Below are 18,044 nucleotides of genomic sequence, written 5' to 3'. Positions count from 1 at the left end.
ATAAGATCTGTGAATGAAAAAATAAATATTCAGACAAGCAGTGTTGGGGTTTTGTCACCAGAAATCCTTCCCTAGACAGAAAGAAGATTAGATATTGGCATAAATGAGAATCATGGTTTATGAATATAACAAAATATGCAGTCATTCAATCTTCAAAGATTGCCAGCGTAAGTCATCCCTGCACACATCCCTTTGTCATTTAGTATACTCAGATGCAAAACTGTTCTACAGGGAACATTATAAAACAAGTGGAAAAATATAATATACAGAGAAATATATGATAGCCTGCTGATATGGCAGTATGAACATTGACGAGTTATTTGTTGATCAGCTTTATTTTAAGGGCTTATGTAACTGTGACTTCAAATCAACTCTGCCTGGTTTTGTAAGGCCAAAAAAAAAAAAAAAAGATTTTTTTAAAATTGGAAATTTATTTAAAATGTTCCAAATTGAAAATATTATATTCGCTCCTCACTAAATCTCCTCCATTCCTCCACTTCAGTAGGGATCACAGACAAATTTGAGACGGAAAAGTGGTTTCTACTGAAGACGCACACAGTTAGACATAGGTGCTTAGGATGACTGAAGCATTTTACATCTGTGTAAAACACAGTGCAGTCAGATTCATGGTTAAAGATCTTATTTTTATTGCCAGATTTCATACAAGGAATGGCAGGTCACAGATGCATTTTCACACTGATGCAAATTTGGCATTTGATTTCAAGCACAGAAGCAGGTGAACATCAGAAAGACAGTTCTTCATATTGAAAAGATTTCGTCTAACTGTCACTGCCTTCTTGTGTTTCACCACAAACACTTGATAGAAAAAAAAGATTGGAAATAGGTACAAGCAATGTGGGTCTGGTGCTTGGGGAACATGGAAAGGTGTGGACAGTACTCAGCTACCACTTCATTCTCCTTTTTAACACAATCCTCAGAGAAGAAAAACAGCTTAATAGATCAAGGAAGCAAATTCTTTGTTTATTTCAGCTCCACTGATCTTTTATTTAATGTCCCTACACATATTACTAACTTGAATAAGAATTTTAATACATTTACTATTTAGAGACAATAAATGCTACAGTTACTGTGATACTGTGATAATCCTGGCTAATGAAAGAACAAAATAGGTTCACAGAATCATAGGAAATATAGCTGTAAAATAATTTGATGGGTCAGAGAGCTTTTCCACTTCATGAAAAAAATAAATCAACTTACACTTTGGTAATTGCTGACAAATATTTGTCTATTTTGTTTTTTCTTTAAAGTCTGCTTTAAGCAATGGAACACTGTCTATGTGCAAGATGCATGAAGCAGTCTTTCTAATAAGCATTAATAAGTCTTTAACTGAAGTATTAATTCTAAGACAGTTGCAGAAAACTTGAGAAAGATTGGAAGACAGCAAGAAGATATAAGACTAGAAGATCCGAGGACTAGAAAGCTTGACCTAACAGGAAAGACTGAAAGAACCAGGGTTATTTAAAATAGATAATAGCCTAAAGGGACTGAAGGGTTGGGTATGATAACAGTTTTGATGACAAAAGTATGCTGTATGAACCAGAAGCACTCTTTAGATCCATAGCACCTAGGAAAGGAAATACTTGAACTAAAACTGGAAGTGTAAACACTCAGCTTTCATACAAAGACAATCTTTTTAAAGTCAAACATAGTGAGTCGCTAGAACTGTCAAATTTCTACCCAAATACTTCTTAGGAAAAAAAAAAAAAAAAAAGTAGCAGGCTCTTTTATGGAAAACAAGATGGACTAAACTCTTGAAGTTCCCTCCATTTCTGTTTTTCTAAGACGTTGTCCTTTTGCTAGGAATTTTCTTCTAATACCTAATAAATCTCTTTTTATCACATTTTCTACTCTAGCCTTCCCTGGTGGCACTTAGAACAGTTTCTCTTTTTCCACTTTTCAGCAATATTTCACTTGCTTGAAATTCTTACCATGTTTCTCTTCAGTCTGCTTTTCTATTAAATCGCAAACACTTTCAAATTTTCCTAATAGCCTCTAAACCTAAAATAAATATTACATATACTTCCCTGCCATTCCCTTTATTCTCACATTTCCCTTTATTTTCAATAGATAATGTAACTTGTTCTGTTACATAATAAAAAATATTAGTACAACTACAAGTAGGGCTACTTTCCAGATACTAAGCAAATTCTAGTATTTTGCAGATATATGCAGTCAAATTTTCAAAAAGACCATGATACCTAATTGTCAACAGAAGTCTGCAAAAGAAGGGTACTGGTTTAAAACTTTTATGCCTATATTTGCTTAAAAAAAACCCAAACTGCTGTGGTTGTCACCGTCAAGGAGGTTCAAATTAACAAAGGCATAATCATATATATATATTTTTTCCCTGGAATGTTACATGACTAGGCATGTTTCTCCACCTCAGCAGGGGATGCAAGTAGTAGAATATGGTCCTATCTAAAATGAGTGAGAATACACATAAATTCACACATAACACTGGATTTACCATAATTCAGCTAGGCATTGCAGCTTGTTTACAGTATGAGGTCGATAACATCAGTATACGCTACAGCATAACTACTAAAAAAAAAATACTTATGGTTGGATTGTAGACACTATAGACAACAAAACAAAATAAGGAGCCACGTTTCATAGTGATGGCCATGGTTCACGCTGTTTACTAAATTCTTTATACATACTAGTTACTGTATTGTCACAGTGTACTGTAATCTAGAACATTATAAAATGCTATTTTGTACTGTAGAAGATATGCATAAAAATAGGAGTAAAAAGTCTGCTACCATAACACGCAAAAGTTTCATCTGTGCCAAACAAATCCAGTCACCAGAAAGTAATACAGATCTATTTCAGGTATGTGTGTATATACATATATATATATATATGTATGTATATAAGGAGGAAAAGAAATTATAATTTCCAGTTCATCAACAAAAAACGATTTCAATTTTTATATTGACACTAGTGCAATCCAATTGCTTTATAAATCCATTTGTTAACTGCTTGCTATTAGATAATTTAGATAGTTTTAATAACCCTTCCCCCCCTCTCTTTTTGAGTGTAATACAACTGGAATCACAAGCCAGGAAAGGTTGTCCTGAAATTCCAAAACAACATTACATGAAATATCTAAGGACTTTGTCAGTAGCATGCTTTGAATGGCATTTTCTCTAAGTAGTATTTATGTGCAGCTTGGCAAAGACTACTAAAGAAGTAAGAGAAGCCATCATGACTCTTGTAGATGATTACATTTTGACAGGTGCAATCATTCACTGTTGGTTGCTTTCTTTCTGGGCTATGCCAATTACCACTGCACCACTTTTCCACAATCAAATATCCCTGCACAACACTGTCCTGTGCGTTGCAGATATTTGCTTGTTCAAAACTACACAGGTTATGTTCAACACCATTAAAAGACTTACGATACTAAACAGTACTTCATCAGGTTGGTTTTCATAGTGGATATGACAAGAAGAGAAGAACAGTTTAACATGTAATAACTGCTAACAATTTGGCTGGTAACACAAGATAGCTTTCTAAGAGGTCCATTTTTTCACATGATTTCACCCACAGTATTGTATATATAACAGCTTCAGTCAGTGTAAAGAATCATACAAATTTTAGTAGGCAGCTCAGTAAGCAGCAGTTCAGCCTGAGCTTTGGATTTACTAGAGGTTTTTGTTAACATCAACTAATATTTCATCGGTCCAAAGCATATTACTGTAGTTCAGAGTGTGCTGTTGAATAACTGCCTTACATCTAGCTGGACTAATTAACAGAAAACTGTCTAAAGAGTGGAGTGTAAGGAATAGCTTGTGCTAGTAGTAACTAGTGTAGTAACACAGGCAGCAATAGATGGTAATGAGGCAGTAAGAAGGACAAGTAAAAGTGAGGAAAGCAGGGGACAGAGATGCTTTCAGATTCACAGGTTAACTGTGAGACTGCAAATTTATTACTAGAAGATTTTGACATGGAGTGGGACTGAAATAGAATTTGTCAAAGTAGTTTTTCAGTGGTTGTTAGGTTTGGAAATTGCCTTTTGGTCTGAAAGCAGCAAGGCAGGCCAAGAAAACAGTCAAGAAACAGGACAAGTCCTGGGGATTCTTTAGAACATCCATATCACTGTTTTTAACAAGTGCCCATGGAATAATCTGTAGCAACATACAATTTTATCTCAAATAATGAACAGATTTTGGAAATATCCTTTTCTCTAACGCCATTTAGTGTTAGCGTTTATCCTTACAGTAGAAGTTTCATGCCTGTGTGGTTCAAGATGAACATACATTTGTATGAATGTGCACTGTACAGCTTAATAAGCATATTGCTGTGTGATTTCACAGAGCAGATGCAGCTATGTAAACACACAGTAAAATCACTCTTGAAAATCTGTCAGGCAACCTTTTTTCCTACAGGATACAGACAAATTGGAAGTTATATATAATGCAAGAATTAAGTTATTTTAAAGTGGTTGGAAAATGAACTGTATTCTGGGAAGTATATTTAATTAAGCACAAAGACAATTGTAAGTATTTTTAACTGTCAAAATCACCTCTATTCAGAATGTGTTTCTCATTTTTTCTGATTATTTTGCTTAAAAAACATATTCTTAAATAACAGGAGCCAAGGAGATTTAAGAGAGACCCATAATGCTGCACATTTAATTTTCTGGAATCCTACCAACTCGTGACTACTTTTAGTTTGTCCTGATGAGCAGGTGTCTTTAGGCAAAGCACCAGTGCTGAATATGCCTGTTCTTAGCAACTGCCTCCCTGAGGCCAGTAGTTGATATATATGAAAAACATTCCAAAAACACAAATACATGCCAGATAATGGCAGAGTAGGGATAAAATCTATAGGATTTAATCATTATTTCATACCAGACAACTATTCAAACATCCACAGTGACAATACCTGCTGCAGCTTCAGTATTATAATATCTCTAGAAAGAATGGAGTGCAAGAGATTAACATAATTTTGTCAAAGAACATTAGTTGCTAAAGCAATCCTTTTGAAATAAAAAAAAAAATCCTCTTAGGTGTTATGATAGTCAAACACTCAGATGACACAAATCAGTGCAGCTGTACTTTACAAAAGCTGTGATGGAACAACTAATTCAGGACCTTTTGACATAAAGAGTTGCCACAAATACAAGTGTGTCGGAAATGTGACATTTCAGGCCAATGTTGTAACTGGGAACTGATTACTCAGTGCAGGTTCACCCTTTCATTATTCACTTAAAACAAACAAACAAAAAACAAAAAAAATTTGTAACATTCTTTTATTTGTGTGACCTTCCCTCTTTTGACAATGCAGGCCTAAATGACCAACAATTGGGTGTGAATACACACAAAATGTTCTATATCATCTTTTCATTAATTTCTTGAAACTACTGTATGACATTAGAATTTTTACTTGTGTCAGAATTCATAAATCTTTACATTAGAATCTGATGTATGTGCTGATTCTTCCTCTATTAAACTACATGGAAATTTATTGATTAACAAGACTGTTTAGAAAGAAGGATGGCTTTCTAAATATTATCTTCATTTAGGAACTTGATTTGTATTATTTTACTTCTCTGTGTTTTCTATGTACTGATCTAAATTAATATTTCTACATTCACTTCACAAGTGTTGTAACATGTAATTAATGTCCATAAAGTAAATTGACAACATCATTATTGATTTTAAGCATAAAATTGATCTTTATGGTAATCCTGAAATCTTGTGAGATGATCCACATGACTGAAAACCTGGAAGCCTTTCTTTTTCATGGATAATTTAGATGTAGCAAGGAGAGGGGAGTAGCATTACCTACCTCAAAGTTATCGGCAGCTTGGAAGGCAATGACTTCAGATGTTCTTAATCAGTCTCCTGAAAGACATACAAGCATGGGGGCAGTCCTAGACCTTTAAGCTTTTTTGTTGTGTTCAGAAAACAAAAAAAAGTCCCAACTAGTTACCTGACCATAAATTTGTTTTTTCACTCCCTATCATTTTCACTTTCCACAACGATGGTCTGTCTTATTTTGTCCCTCTTCTTTTTCAAATCAGACTCCTGTTTTCAGTTTTGCAATTTTCTACAGCTTTTGTTGTTGTTGTTGTTCTTTTTATTTTTCATAGCAACAGAAGCTTACCCTGCGTTTCTTCACTCTTAAGGGATTTATATAAATATGTAAGTATTCTCCCATGAAATTTACTGTTATAAAACAAAACAAAAACACAACCTTATTCTAGGCCAAACTCCATTGTTTTGGACCTTACATAGAATCATAGAATCATAGAATATCCTGAGTTGGAAGGGACCCTTAAGGATCATCAAGTCCAACTCTTGATACCGCACAGGTCTACCCAAAAGTTCAGACCATGTGACTAAGTGCACAGTCCAATCTCTTCTTAAATTCAGACAGGCTCGGTGCAGTGACCACTTCCCTGGGGAGCCTGTTCCAGTGTGCAACCACTTCTCTGTTCTGGTTCTCTGTGAAGAACCCCCTCCTGATGTCGAGCCTAAATTTCCCCTGCCTCAGCTTAACCCCGTTCCCGCGGGTCCTGTCACTGGTGTTAATGGAGAAAAGGTCTCCTGCCTCTCGACACCCCCTTACGAGGAAGTTGTAGACTGTGATGAGGTCTCCCCTCAGCCTCCTCTTCTCCAGGCTGAACAGGCCCAGTGACCTCAGCCGTTCCTCGTACGTCTTCCCCTCCAGGCCTTTCACCATCTTTGTAGCCCTCCTCTGTACACTCTCCAACAGTTTCATGTCCTTTTTATACTGTGGTGCCCAGAACTGCACACAGTACTCGAGGTGAGGCCGCACCAGCGCAGAGTAGAGCGGGACAATCACCTCCCTTGACCTACTAGCGATGCCGTGCTTGATGCACCCCAGGACACGGTTGGCCCTCCTGGCCGCCAGGGCACACTGCTGGCTCATATTCAACTTGCTGTCAACCACGACCCCCAGATCCCTCTCTTCTAGGCTGCTCTCTAGCGTCTCATCGCCCAGTCTGTACGTGCAGCCAGGGTTTCCCCGTCCCAGGTGCAGGACCCGGCACTTGCTCTTATTGAACTTCATGCGGTTGGTGATCGCCCAGCTCTCCAACCTATCCAGATCCCTCTGCAAGGCCTTTCCACCCTCATTCGAGTCCACAACTCCTCCAAGTTTGGTGTCATCAGCAAACTTGCTCAAAATACCTTCTATACATACATGGGTATTTGTTCTTGTATCCATTCTGAGCTTCCATAAGGCTGCAATGTCTGTCATACATAGACAAAACAGCAAATCATGGTGCCTTGCTTCTTTGAGAGACCAAAGAGTAACTCTAATTGTCTTTTTAATCTGCTCTTTCAGTGTTGTAAGAGGTGAAACCACCTCCTTTCCAATCAACAGATCACCAGCAGTACCCATCACCTATTCCAGACTCTTGATCTTCATGCATACTACCACTAAAACAGCAGTTCTCACATTGAAAACCTGCTATTTTATAGCAGAGGAGATAACCTGGGAATGAAAAGAGGTGGAGAACCTAGTGTCAAAGAACTTGGAAAGTCTGAGGTACTCTCACCTTCCTGGTCTTGTCCTTTCCCAGCCATGTCTGCTCAGTAGCCTCTCTGGTCCCTAGTGCCAGTTCAAAAGGGAAGCACAGCTCATGGCAGAGGATGGATAGTGCCAAGGTGCACTTGCATTCCAGTCCATGGAACTTGTACACCAGTCCATGGAACTGGGTGGGATGTTTCCAAAGCTGAGCCAAGGAGTGCTGCTTTTTCTCACTAAAGAATGAAGGGGAATTTAACCAATGCCTTCCATTACCTAGTGGGTTTCTGGAGAGAAGATGGAGGCAAACTCTTTTTGGAGGCATACAAATGACAACAGACAACAAAAAAGGTGCAGCAAGGAAAATTATGTTCACATTTAAGGAAAAAAATGTCCAAAGTGTCAGCTGTGAGGCTGGTCAGACCCTGAGACAGAATGCTGAAAGAGGTACTCAGACCTTGACTAAACTGCTTAGAAAGTTGGCTCAGTTTGGAGTAGCAGATTGGACTAGGTGATCTCCAGAGGCCTTCTTCCAACCAAAGTTATCCTATGATTCTCTGATTTTATGAAATGCCAGCCTAGCAACAGCCCCATTTGTCTACGACAAAAGGTTATATAAAAATTCAATTTTTTTTTTCTCCATGATATATTGGCTTCAGTTGAATCGCAGTTGTGCTTTCTGTGTAAAAATTCATATGCAAAAGTTCAGTTTGTGAAGCTTTTAATTCATCTGGGAGAAAGCCTCTATTTTAAAACTAAGTCAGAGAGTTCTGCTCCTGAAGCACTGCACATGTGGTCAGCCGTTTCAATATTCAAAAGAATGTGATCATTTTCAAAGCTTGTTTTTATTATTCACAATGTCATCACACAGAATGTGCATATATAAATAAATAGAAGAAGCCAAGGTCTGGTAGGGGCAAGCAAAAGATCTGATGAAACCAAGAATCAGTTAGTAAATAAATAAAAAAAATCTGAAAGAATCAGCTGTCACAATGCACTCATTCATAATGGGAAGAGGAAAATAACATCTGGTAACTGTATAGCATATCTACTTAAAGACATTGGATAGTTCAATTGCCAGATGAAGTGGACCCTGACATCTTAAGCACCAAGAGAATGTGCAGCAGTGTAAATGGATGATGGATGTGATCATCTTGGAGGGTTGAAATAATGTTGTACTCTGATACTTCAGAAAAGATCTCAGTCACTCATTTTTACCTTCTATTGAAGTGACCATGGCAGTTTAGTATCTTGGTTCTTCAGTATAAGACAGTCCCGCATTTATTTTATCTGAAACCTGTATTAATTCAGACTAAATGACTATGGATTTATTCTGAATAATGCTGTAAAAAAAAAAAAAGGCACAAGGGCCTGGGCTATATCCCAACGTCAGAAATAGTTTGCCAAGCCAAAAGTCTTTTGCTTTGACTAAGGATAAAAAGAAGAACCTTTAGTGAGCAGTAACCACTCCAGGATCAAAAAGCTGCCTTTACAGATTCTTGATGGAAGATGTTTTGGGATGTTTTTCACATGCCCCCAGAACGTAGAATCTCTTGAACCTGTTCTATTTGCTAAGATTTTTCTCTGAATTTCTGCTGACAAGATTCTGCTGAGAAGCAGAAAGGGTGGGTGGACATTTGTGGGGCTGGTTTTCTCAGGATATTATAGTTTTGCTCTCACCAGTTCTATCTATGTACAGTATTTCCTATGTTTTGGAAAGTCTAGTAAGCCAGCTGGAGCAGGAAAAATGTCCCTGACTTGTCTGTTGGATACATTACAGTCCTGCACACTGCATTGACTTGTGTCAGCTCAGCAGAGAACTTGCAACAGTTCAGTGCTTTATAAAAATGGGGATGACAGAGAACGTGCATGTAAAGTTATTTCTAGAAGAGCTCAGAAAGAAATGTAGACTTCGTTCTTTCAACTAACATTTTTCTACATGCTCCTTTTTGGGATACTATATCAGCTCTGTCAAGAGGGGTGAAAACATACTTGAAACTGACCAATCAATATAATAATATATCTGGAGAGCATGGAAAATATGATAGAAATTAAAGAACTAGTAAGTAGTAATAAAATGATTGCAAAGAGTCTGAAGGGAAAGGTGAAGAGGTTTACAAAATTAAGTCCAGATCTCTTTGGTCAAATAAATTTTTGGTGCAAAAACTGCACCAAAATTTAGTACAACAGAGGTTCTGTGTCATCAGTTATTATGAATAATTTTGGTAAGAATATTAAAATCTAATGTCAGGCCTATTGATGTTGCACAAACTTGTCACAAATCAAATATATAAATGGCCATACTACTACAAGAGCACTTCCCTTTTTGTTTTTAAAGCACTAACAATCATGTGTGAAAAGTAAATTAATCAGTGCTCAGAAATACCCTCCCAGGGTTTGAACTGCCAAAAACAGAAGTGACAGAATACCATAACATTCCATATAAATTTAAGGAGTAACAGAGATGAAGCATTATGGACTGACCACAACCCCCACTCCCCATTCCCCCGAACCTCTTTGGGGGGAGGAGGTAGTGGATGGTGGATGAGTGGAAGGTCTTTTTAGTTTGCTTTAGCTGTGCTAGTCTGTTACTAGCACTGTTACTATTGGAGCATGAAACAAAAGAAGTTGTAAGGAGTAAGAACACTACAGAATAGAATGAATATAGGAAGACATGAGATGAGTAAAGCAGATAGCTGCAATACAAGCAGATGTTACAGAACAGGAAAATACCTGATAAAAAGTATACCAATTACACTTCTTAAAAAAAAGGCAGTTATCCATAGAGATGTCACATGTAAAATTACAAGAACGAACTGAGACTATGAAATGAAATACATTCTGTTTCCAGTTGTGTCCCAAAATACAGATAGATTAAAGGGTGGATTCCCATACCAATACCTTTGGGGAAAGCAACTAACGGAAATAACTCAGATGAAGCAGGAGAAACTCAAAGTTTCAATGTGTGATTTCTTGCTTCAGAGCACACACATGAGAGAATGACACTTGATGTGGCATTTAAACAACAGGACAAAACCTGGCTGCACTCAGCTAATCAGACCTGCCAAGACCTGTATCTGTCTTCTTCATTTATATAAATATAATCAACTGATATCTCACCGTGTGATTTTCTTTCTTCTGACTGACTCATCAGAAGGGTGAGTCACATGTCAGGTGTGTGACTTTCAACTAGCTCTGGAGGAGGCAGACGTATTCCATAAGCACTGGTGTATCTGCTTCTCAAGTTTAATGATTAGTGTGTCTGCAATTACTTATAGAAGAAAAATCACTGGTGACAAAACTACTCAGCCCTACATTCCTTATCCAGACCACTGAAATGCAGAGTTTTCAACAAATAAGTAAGGACAAGGGATGGGTCAATGAACAAAATTATATTCTTAAGTCAAACACTTTGGGAAGATTTACTATTTACACTTAATCCTTATCTTCAATTCAGTTTCATGCTAATACTGATCCTAAAGAATTAAAAAAAAAAAAAAAAGCACAACATTTTCTTTAAAGAAGAACTGAGATAATACTGTGGACTTTTAATAGTGTTATCTTCCTCTCACAAACTATATGAATGGAAGAAGCATACACTCTACAGTTAAAAAAATGAGACTGCAGGATGGGAGAGCTGTGCCCTATTCCTAGAGGCTTTTGGGGCTGCAGTATCTGTCTTCAAAATGCAAAACTAAGGTTGCCACAATATACTCCTGACTGGCTTGCAGTTGGAATAATGAGACATAGAAAAAATAATAAAGGAATTAATAATGCTAAAATGGGCTATATGCAGCAAAATATTAAACACGAACTAAAAGTTGTGGGTCCTGACACTGTATAATGTCTGTCACCCCCCCCCCACCAAATGGTGAAATACTCAGTTTGTAATCTATTCTTGTGGTAAATAAATCAATGCAATTCATTGTTTATTCAATTTGAGATAACTGCTGTGACCTCAAAATTATCTGTAAATTTTTATGATTTTGCTTCAAATCCATAAACTGTGAATGTGCTTTAGTAATAGGATCTCCAGATTACTTGGAATTAAGCTAATTAGCTTTTAAACGTGACATCAATTTATCACACATTTTGGTATTTGACTTCACAGTTTTATTTCCTGTATATAGTAAGGGACACATTGTAGAAGTGTAATTGCTATGACTATATTTTTATATTAATAATAAAAATAAAATTAATAAAATGATTTTATTATATTAATATTTTGTATATTTTTGAAATTAAATATAAAAATAAAAACCAACAAGATAATAAAATTGTTATAATACCGTATTGAAACCAAGACCCCAACAGCTTGTATTTTAAAATCAAAGGTGAAATGCAAGTCATGAATATGAGCATTTTTCCTCATCTTCCTGATAGTCAATAAGCACACTTCAAATATATGTTTTAAGGCAGTGGTCTGATTTTCATAAAGGATTTTGCATTTTGCTTGTTGTCTTTTATTCATATGAGCTTCTTCAGCCGTTGCCCCTGGAAACACATGCTGCAAAGCTGACCATTAGTCATAGTGCATGCATCAGATGAAGCTCTAAGGAGGCAATGTTATTTATTAATGTATTCTCCAAAATTAATTTTGTTTTAAAATTAAACTTGCCTACAAGAATATATGCTTGCTTAAAATTAAGGCTTAGAAATATAAATATATCTCCAAAAGCAGATCAAATCTCTGAACATCCTCATTACACTGCCTAGGTACACAGTCCCAACAGAAGCAAATTCTCTTGAGTTTTGAGAAAGTTTGGTTCAGATGAAAGCTAACTGAGATGATGCTTTAGAAGATTTGTGCATGGAAATAAGTTGTTGACAGTGAGGAAGATATAGCCTATACATTTCTTGAGAATTTGGCCCAGATACACTAAAAATACACTACAATCACTTCAGTTCCATTCATTTTCTTTAAAGAGACTCTGGCTAATAGCTCTGCCTAATTAGCTACTGCCAAAAATGCTATGGGTGAGGGACACAGCTGTAAAGACTTTCTAGGCTAGAACCATATGGCTTCATCTATTCATTTATTCTAATACACATCAGGTCAGTAACATTTTGCTAACATATTTAAAAATTATCTACGAAACAAGTATAACCACAGGACATGAAAAACCTTTAAACAGATGGTTAGCAATGAATTGCTGGTCAACAAATGCAATAGCTTGACAGATAACAGACTGCTTAAGTACTGCCAATTTGGCAATATTACCTGGACCAGTGCCGACACTGTTTACAGCTCAGGATTTTTTATTTGTTTTGGTTTGCTCTGCCATTAATTTTCACATGGAAACTAAACAAAATTCTTGACGTAGAACAAACAAAAGCACAAGTAAAATAGCAACATAACCCAATGCAAAATCATTATATTGTCAAAAGTACTCATTCATCAAATGCATGACCAGCAGGGCAAGGGAGGTGATTCTCCCCCTCTACTCTGCTCTCACGAGATCCCATCTGGAGTGCTGCATTCAACTCTGGGGCCCCCAGCACAAGAAGGATGTGGACCTGTTAGAAGGAATCCAGAGAAGGGCCACGAGGATGATTAAGGGGCTGGAACATCTCTCCTGTGAAGACAGGCTGAGGGAGGTGGGGTTGTTCAGCCTGGAGAAGAGAAGGCTTAAGGGAGACCTTACAATGGCCTTCCGGTACTTAAAGGGGGCTACAGGGAAGCTGGGGAGGGACTCTTTGTCAGGGAGGGTAGCGATAGGACAAGAGATAGTGGCTTTAAACTAAAAAAGGGTAGATTTATATTAAATATTCAGATGACATTCTTTCCTAGAGGGTGGTGAGGCACTGGAACAGGTTGCCCATCACTGGAGGTGTTCAAGACCGGGTTGGATGGAGCTTTGAGCAGCCTAGTCTACTGGAAGACATCCCTGCCCAGGGCAGTGGGGTTGGAATTAGATGGTCTTTAAAGTCCCTTCCAATCCAAAGCATCCTATTATTCCATGATTTACAAGAAATGTAGGAATCCCAGGTTTTCCTTTAGACAAAAATACACTATGAGGAAAAGTTTCACTATCAAAGATAAGCAGGTGGATTGTAGGAGGGGGCTACTAGTGTGCTAAGATACTGATTTCTGAAAATATAGAGATTTTTTTCTTTTTTGATGACTTTTTTAATTTAGTTGTTGATGTTAAAGAGCAGCAGGAAACATTATTCCAGTCTAATCTTCTAAATAATCTTTTTTATTTTTCTTCTGCATAGCTTTTAATTTCCTGTTCATACTATAAAAGTTTAGCCCACATTTCAGATATGCGGCTTTTATGTTTTTATAGGCTTCCTCTATTGCATACCACTAATGCTGGTGTCATTGCCCCTACAAAATGCTAATTTTCTTATAAGGAGTAAAGAACTAGACTCACTTTTTTTTTTTTTTAAATAGACCTATAAAATATGGTTTTTAGTTATATAGTTTGAATTTCAAATGAAAACCATTGTACAGTGCAGTGATAATTATCACTTTCACAGTTATCCCAAAAGTGAGAAAAAAGTACAACAGCCTGTCAGTTTTGAGAGAAACTGGGGGAGATCCAGCTTCAGTTTACAAAAGAGCAAAAGGAAATCCTAATCACCCATCCAATTTGTGTCAGATTTATAACAATCTCAGTTAGGCCATATACTATGGCATATTTGACTATATTTTCTCGGGTACTCCATCTCTCACTAGGCACTTCATGATTTCTGTAATGAGTAAAGGTAAAAGAAATTAAAAATTAAAAACTTGCTGTTACTGACTGCATAATGATGCTCTGCATAAACAGCAAAATCAATCCTGTACAGGTAGAAATGTCTTTACAGTTCAGCTGTCTAGCAGTTGAGGTTGGGAATTCTATTTCTACCTTAGCATTGACAGTCTCTGATTCTAAAAATAGCCCTTTTCATGTGTCAGGCTCAGGTTTATTGGCGCTGATTTACAAATAATCAACCTTCAGCACAAATGCTTGATTAAAACTCACATCCAAAGCTGGATGTGGAGAGCTGAATGTTCACTCATGTCATTAGATTCTAGATGTTACAAACCAAATGCTGTAGTTGATAAATAATGCATACATACGCATCTGATGCTGTTTCTGTAAAGTGAGTTCAACATTCAAATGAGTGATACCAGTGTAAAAACCTTTAATGGAAAATTGTGCCTCAGAAATCGGTACATTGCAGGAAAACCATACCAAAACAAAAGTAATTCACTCATTTGGTATGTTCCTAATCTATGGCTAGCCTTACAGGGAGAATAAAAACTGATTCTTTCCTAGTTCTTTCAAGAATTTCTTTCTTTCCCTAATGCAAGCACAATTTCACACACTTTTCAATAAAGACGACAGGAAAAAGATAAAACAAAGGATACATTTTTGAATAAACAGAACTCTAAACCATTTATTGTTAGGATGCTATTTTAAAGCCGTCATTTTGAACATATATAGGAAACTAAACTCTATAGGTTTTTCTTTTAATACTTCACTGTATTTTCTTTGTTTTACATTACCCCCCACTGCACAAAATTACATACAATTTACTTCACCACCAGAAATTCTGTAAGAAAAGGACCAAAAGCTATCAACAAATAATTATACATTCTGTTGCTGCACTTTACTGTAGATCCCATACTTGTCTGACTGGACCCAGATTTTATTTATAAAAATAAAATAATAATAAATAATAATAAAATAAATAAAAATAAATAAATACAAGATCCATCTATTGACGTTTGGCCTGCTGGCTCTTATCTCTCTTTTCTGCAAAAACTACCCTAAATTAGATACCATTTATGAAAACACAATAAGCCATCCCACCTTCAACGGTAATATTTGACATTCTGGAAACGTTACTGCAAATAGTTCAATAAAGTTTTGAGTTTGTTGGAACCATCTATGTACATATTCATTGAGAACTTCCTGCTGAACTACCCTGCTCTCTGCTATTCTTAATAGCAAAGCAGATAGCCTGTCAGCAAGGCATTTTTAACTCTTATTCACTTCTTTCTAAATTTGTAACTTTTTAATTGAAAATGCCAGGGAATGGCACAAAACTACGCCAGGGGAGGTTCAGACTAGACATTAGGAGAAAATTCTTTAAAATTAGGGTGTTCAAACCTCAGACTTCCTAGGGAGGTGGCTGATGCCCCATGCCTGTCGGTGTTCAAGAGGCATTTGGATAAAGACCTCATTAATATGCTTTAACTTTTGTATATCTCTGGCGGCTGGGAATGATCTAGATGATCTTTGAAGGTCCCTTCTAGGTGAACTATTCTATTCTATTCTGAAAGGGCACTATGAGCATCGTGTTTCTGTAATCACCTTTCTCTTTCTTCTTTTTCCCTCCTTATGAGAGTATTGATGCTTCCTTTCCAAACCAACAAATTTCTTCAAATGAAAGATGATCCTTCCCTTTTATTTATTTATTTGTATGTTTCCAATCTGTAGCAACAATTTCCTACAGCTTTTTCCAAACCCATATGAAAGATACACTGGGTTAAGATTTAAGCTGCACTTTCTGATTGATTTCCAGAATACATTTTACATTCAATATCCCGCATAAAAAGCCCATGGAGAACTGCACCACAACAATTAATGATACAAGGTTTTTTTCTTGATATATGACTCAGCAGCCCCTGAGACTTATTTTTTTCTAGACTCAGTACAGCAGTTTATGCTTCAGACTATAGCTCCAAAATAGCAACTTGCATAGTTTCTATGTTAACAAATCACAAGATGTCAAGCTGACACGAACTATAATCATTTTTTACTCTGTCTTTTAAATATATTTTATTTAGCAAATACTGGCATAGTAAATATACATTTTAAAGATATTATTAGACAATGATGTATGAAGATCTCAATTTGACAAGTACTTTGTTCAACAGCTTTAACAATATGTACCTCCTACCAAATAACTTAAATGTCTGTAATGTTTGAAATGCCATTTTTTTTCCTCATGCAAATATTGAAAACCTTTACAGATAAAGCTTTAACAGAAGAAATCCTTTAGCGTCATATTGAATCCCCCCCCCCCCACGGAAATGTGTTATTCTATAGTTCACCACTGAATGCAAAAGATTGAGAATCAGAAGAAAATATCTATAATACCTAGAAATTTTGCTACCCTGAGAAAAGTAACAAACCATATAAAGAGTTAACATGAATGAATTCAAAATGTAGGAGTTTTATACATGTGTGTGTATATATATATATACACACACGCACACATATCTTTATATGTATATATATACCTTTATATGTATATATATACACACACACAAATCTTTATATGATTGAGTCTCTACTTTCCAGAGTTCTGTTCTGACAATGCAGGTACAAACACTTGAGCTTATCAAAGTATGACTCTGGTATGCATTTTACCATTCCAATATTTCATGACATCATGTTAAATCACTTTTTTTTTTTCCTTTCACATTAAATCTTGAGCTGAATATAAAGCTCTTGGTTTCAAACTTAGAGTCATCAATAAAGCACAGCAAGGAAATAATCACAGGATGTACTGAATATCAGACTAAATTTGCCAAAGGATTTAGCCAAATTTTCTATAGTAAAAAGCAAAATATGCATTTATCCACAGAGAATTCAAGATATGAAATGTCTGCATTTTTTGGTTCTTACTTTCCCCTCTCCATCCGGTCCTCTCCAAATACACAAAGTAACTCCAGGTTGACCATAACTAATACTAAAATAATTTACAGTTTAAAAATGCTGCTATTACTGCTACAGAGAACAGAGTGACTTTTCCCGCAGCCTAGAACTGAAATACTTAAGAAGAAAATATGCTATGCTTGTTTTAATCACATGTAATAAAGCCATTTTTTTTAATTTTATTTTCCTGAAGATACTCATTGATGTATTGTTTAGAACCAAAATTGTGCTGCATTTCAGAAAACACTCATGGGAGGATCCTTTCTGCATGATAAATGCAACTGAAGAAACTTGCTAGAAATACAGAGATGTATTTTCACAATTATAATGACTATGAAAATAAGAGACAGATTACAACCTGGTTTATTCTGCAAGCTTTCTGAATCTTGAGGGGAAAAAAAAAAAAAAGCTAATTATCAGTTAGAGTAAGCTGGAGAAAAAAAATGATATGTGCTTTAGGGTAGAAAACAGCCCAAAATGAGATGATGGGAACAAGAGATATAATGATTGTGCTGAAAGAAGGCAGAAGAAAATTAGCAATTAAAAACCAAATGTGATTGTTATGTAACAGAGGAAGACTGAAACATGAAGTCCAGCAATTGCATTTCAATTCCTGTAATGGATAATTACGTGTTAGGCTCTAACGTGAAGGACACTCCTTTATAAAGCAGTACTTTTATCATGCATTATACATCACTTGCACACCAGGCACATCAGGAAAAAAATAAAATCTTTTTTCTTGTAAACACTAGGCAGTTACTTCTAAATAGATATACTGGAAATAAATTACTGCTGCACACAATGGAGCCCTTAGAAGTTCTTATTAAAAACAAACAAACAAACAACAAACTTTACGATGAA

General features: G+C 36.2%; 1 protein-coding gene across 9 annotated transcripts in view; it reads right to left on the bottom strand.

Annotated features, from left to right (window-relative positions):
- The window catches only part of KCNIP4 (potassium voltage-gated channel interacting protein 4), a 437,397-nt gene that overhangs the window by 179,938 nt on the left and 239,415 nt on the right, over nucleotides 1-18,044 (bottom strand). The window contains exon 1 of one of the 9 annotated variants that reach the window (XM_083835181.1): nucleotides 5,818-5,873. The exons of the other annotated variants lie outside the window; for them this stretch is intronic. The gene's annotated coding sequence lies outside the window, so the exon portion shown is untranslated. Of the gene's footprint in view, nucleotides 1-5,817; nucleotides 5,874-18,044 lie in introns of those variants that run through there. 9 annotated transcript variants of the gene reach the window in all.

This window comes from Anser anser, assembly GCF_964211835.1.
Source record: "Anser anser genome assembly, chromosome: 4".
Taxonomy (NCBI): Eukaryota; Metazoa; Chordata; class Aves; order Anseriformes; family Anatidae; genus Anser; species Anser anser.
Note: the sequence above shows the minus strand (reverse complement) of the source record. Positions and strands in the feature narration are given on the sequence as shown.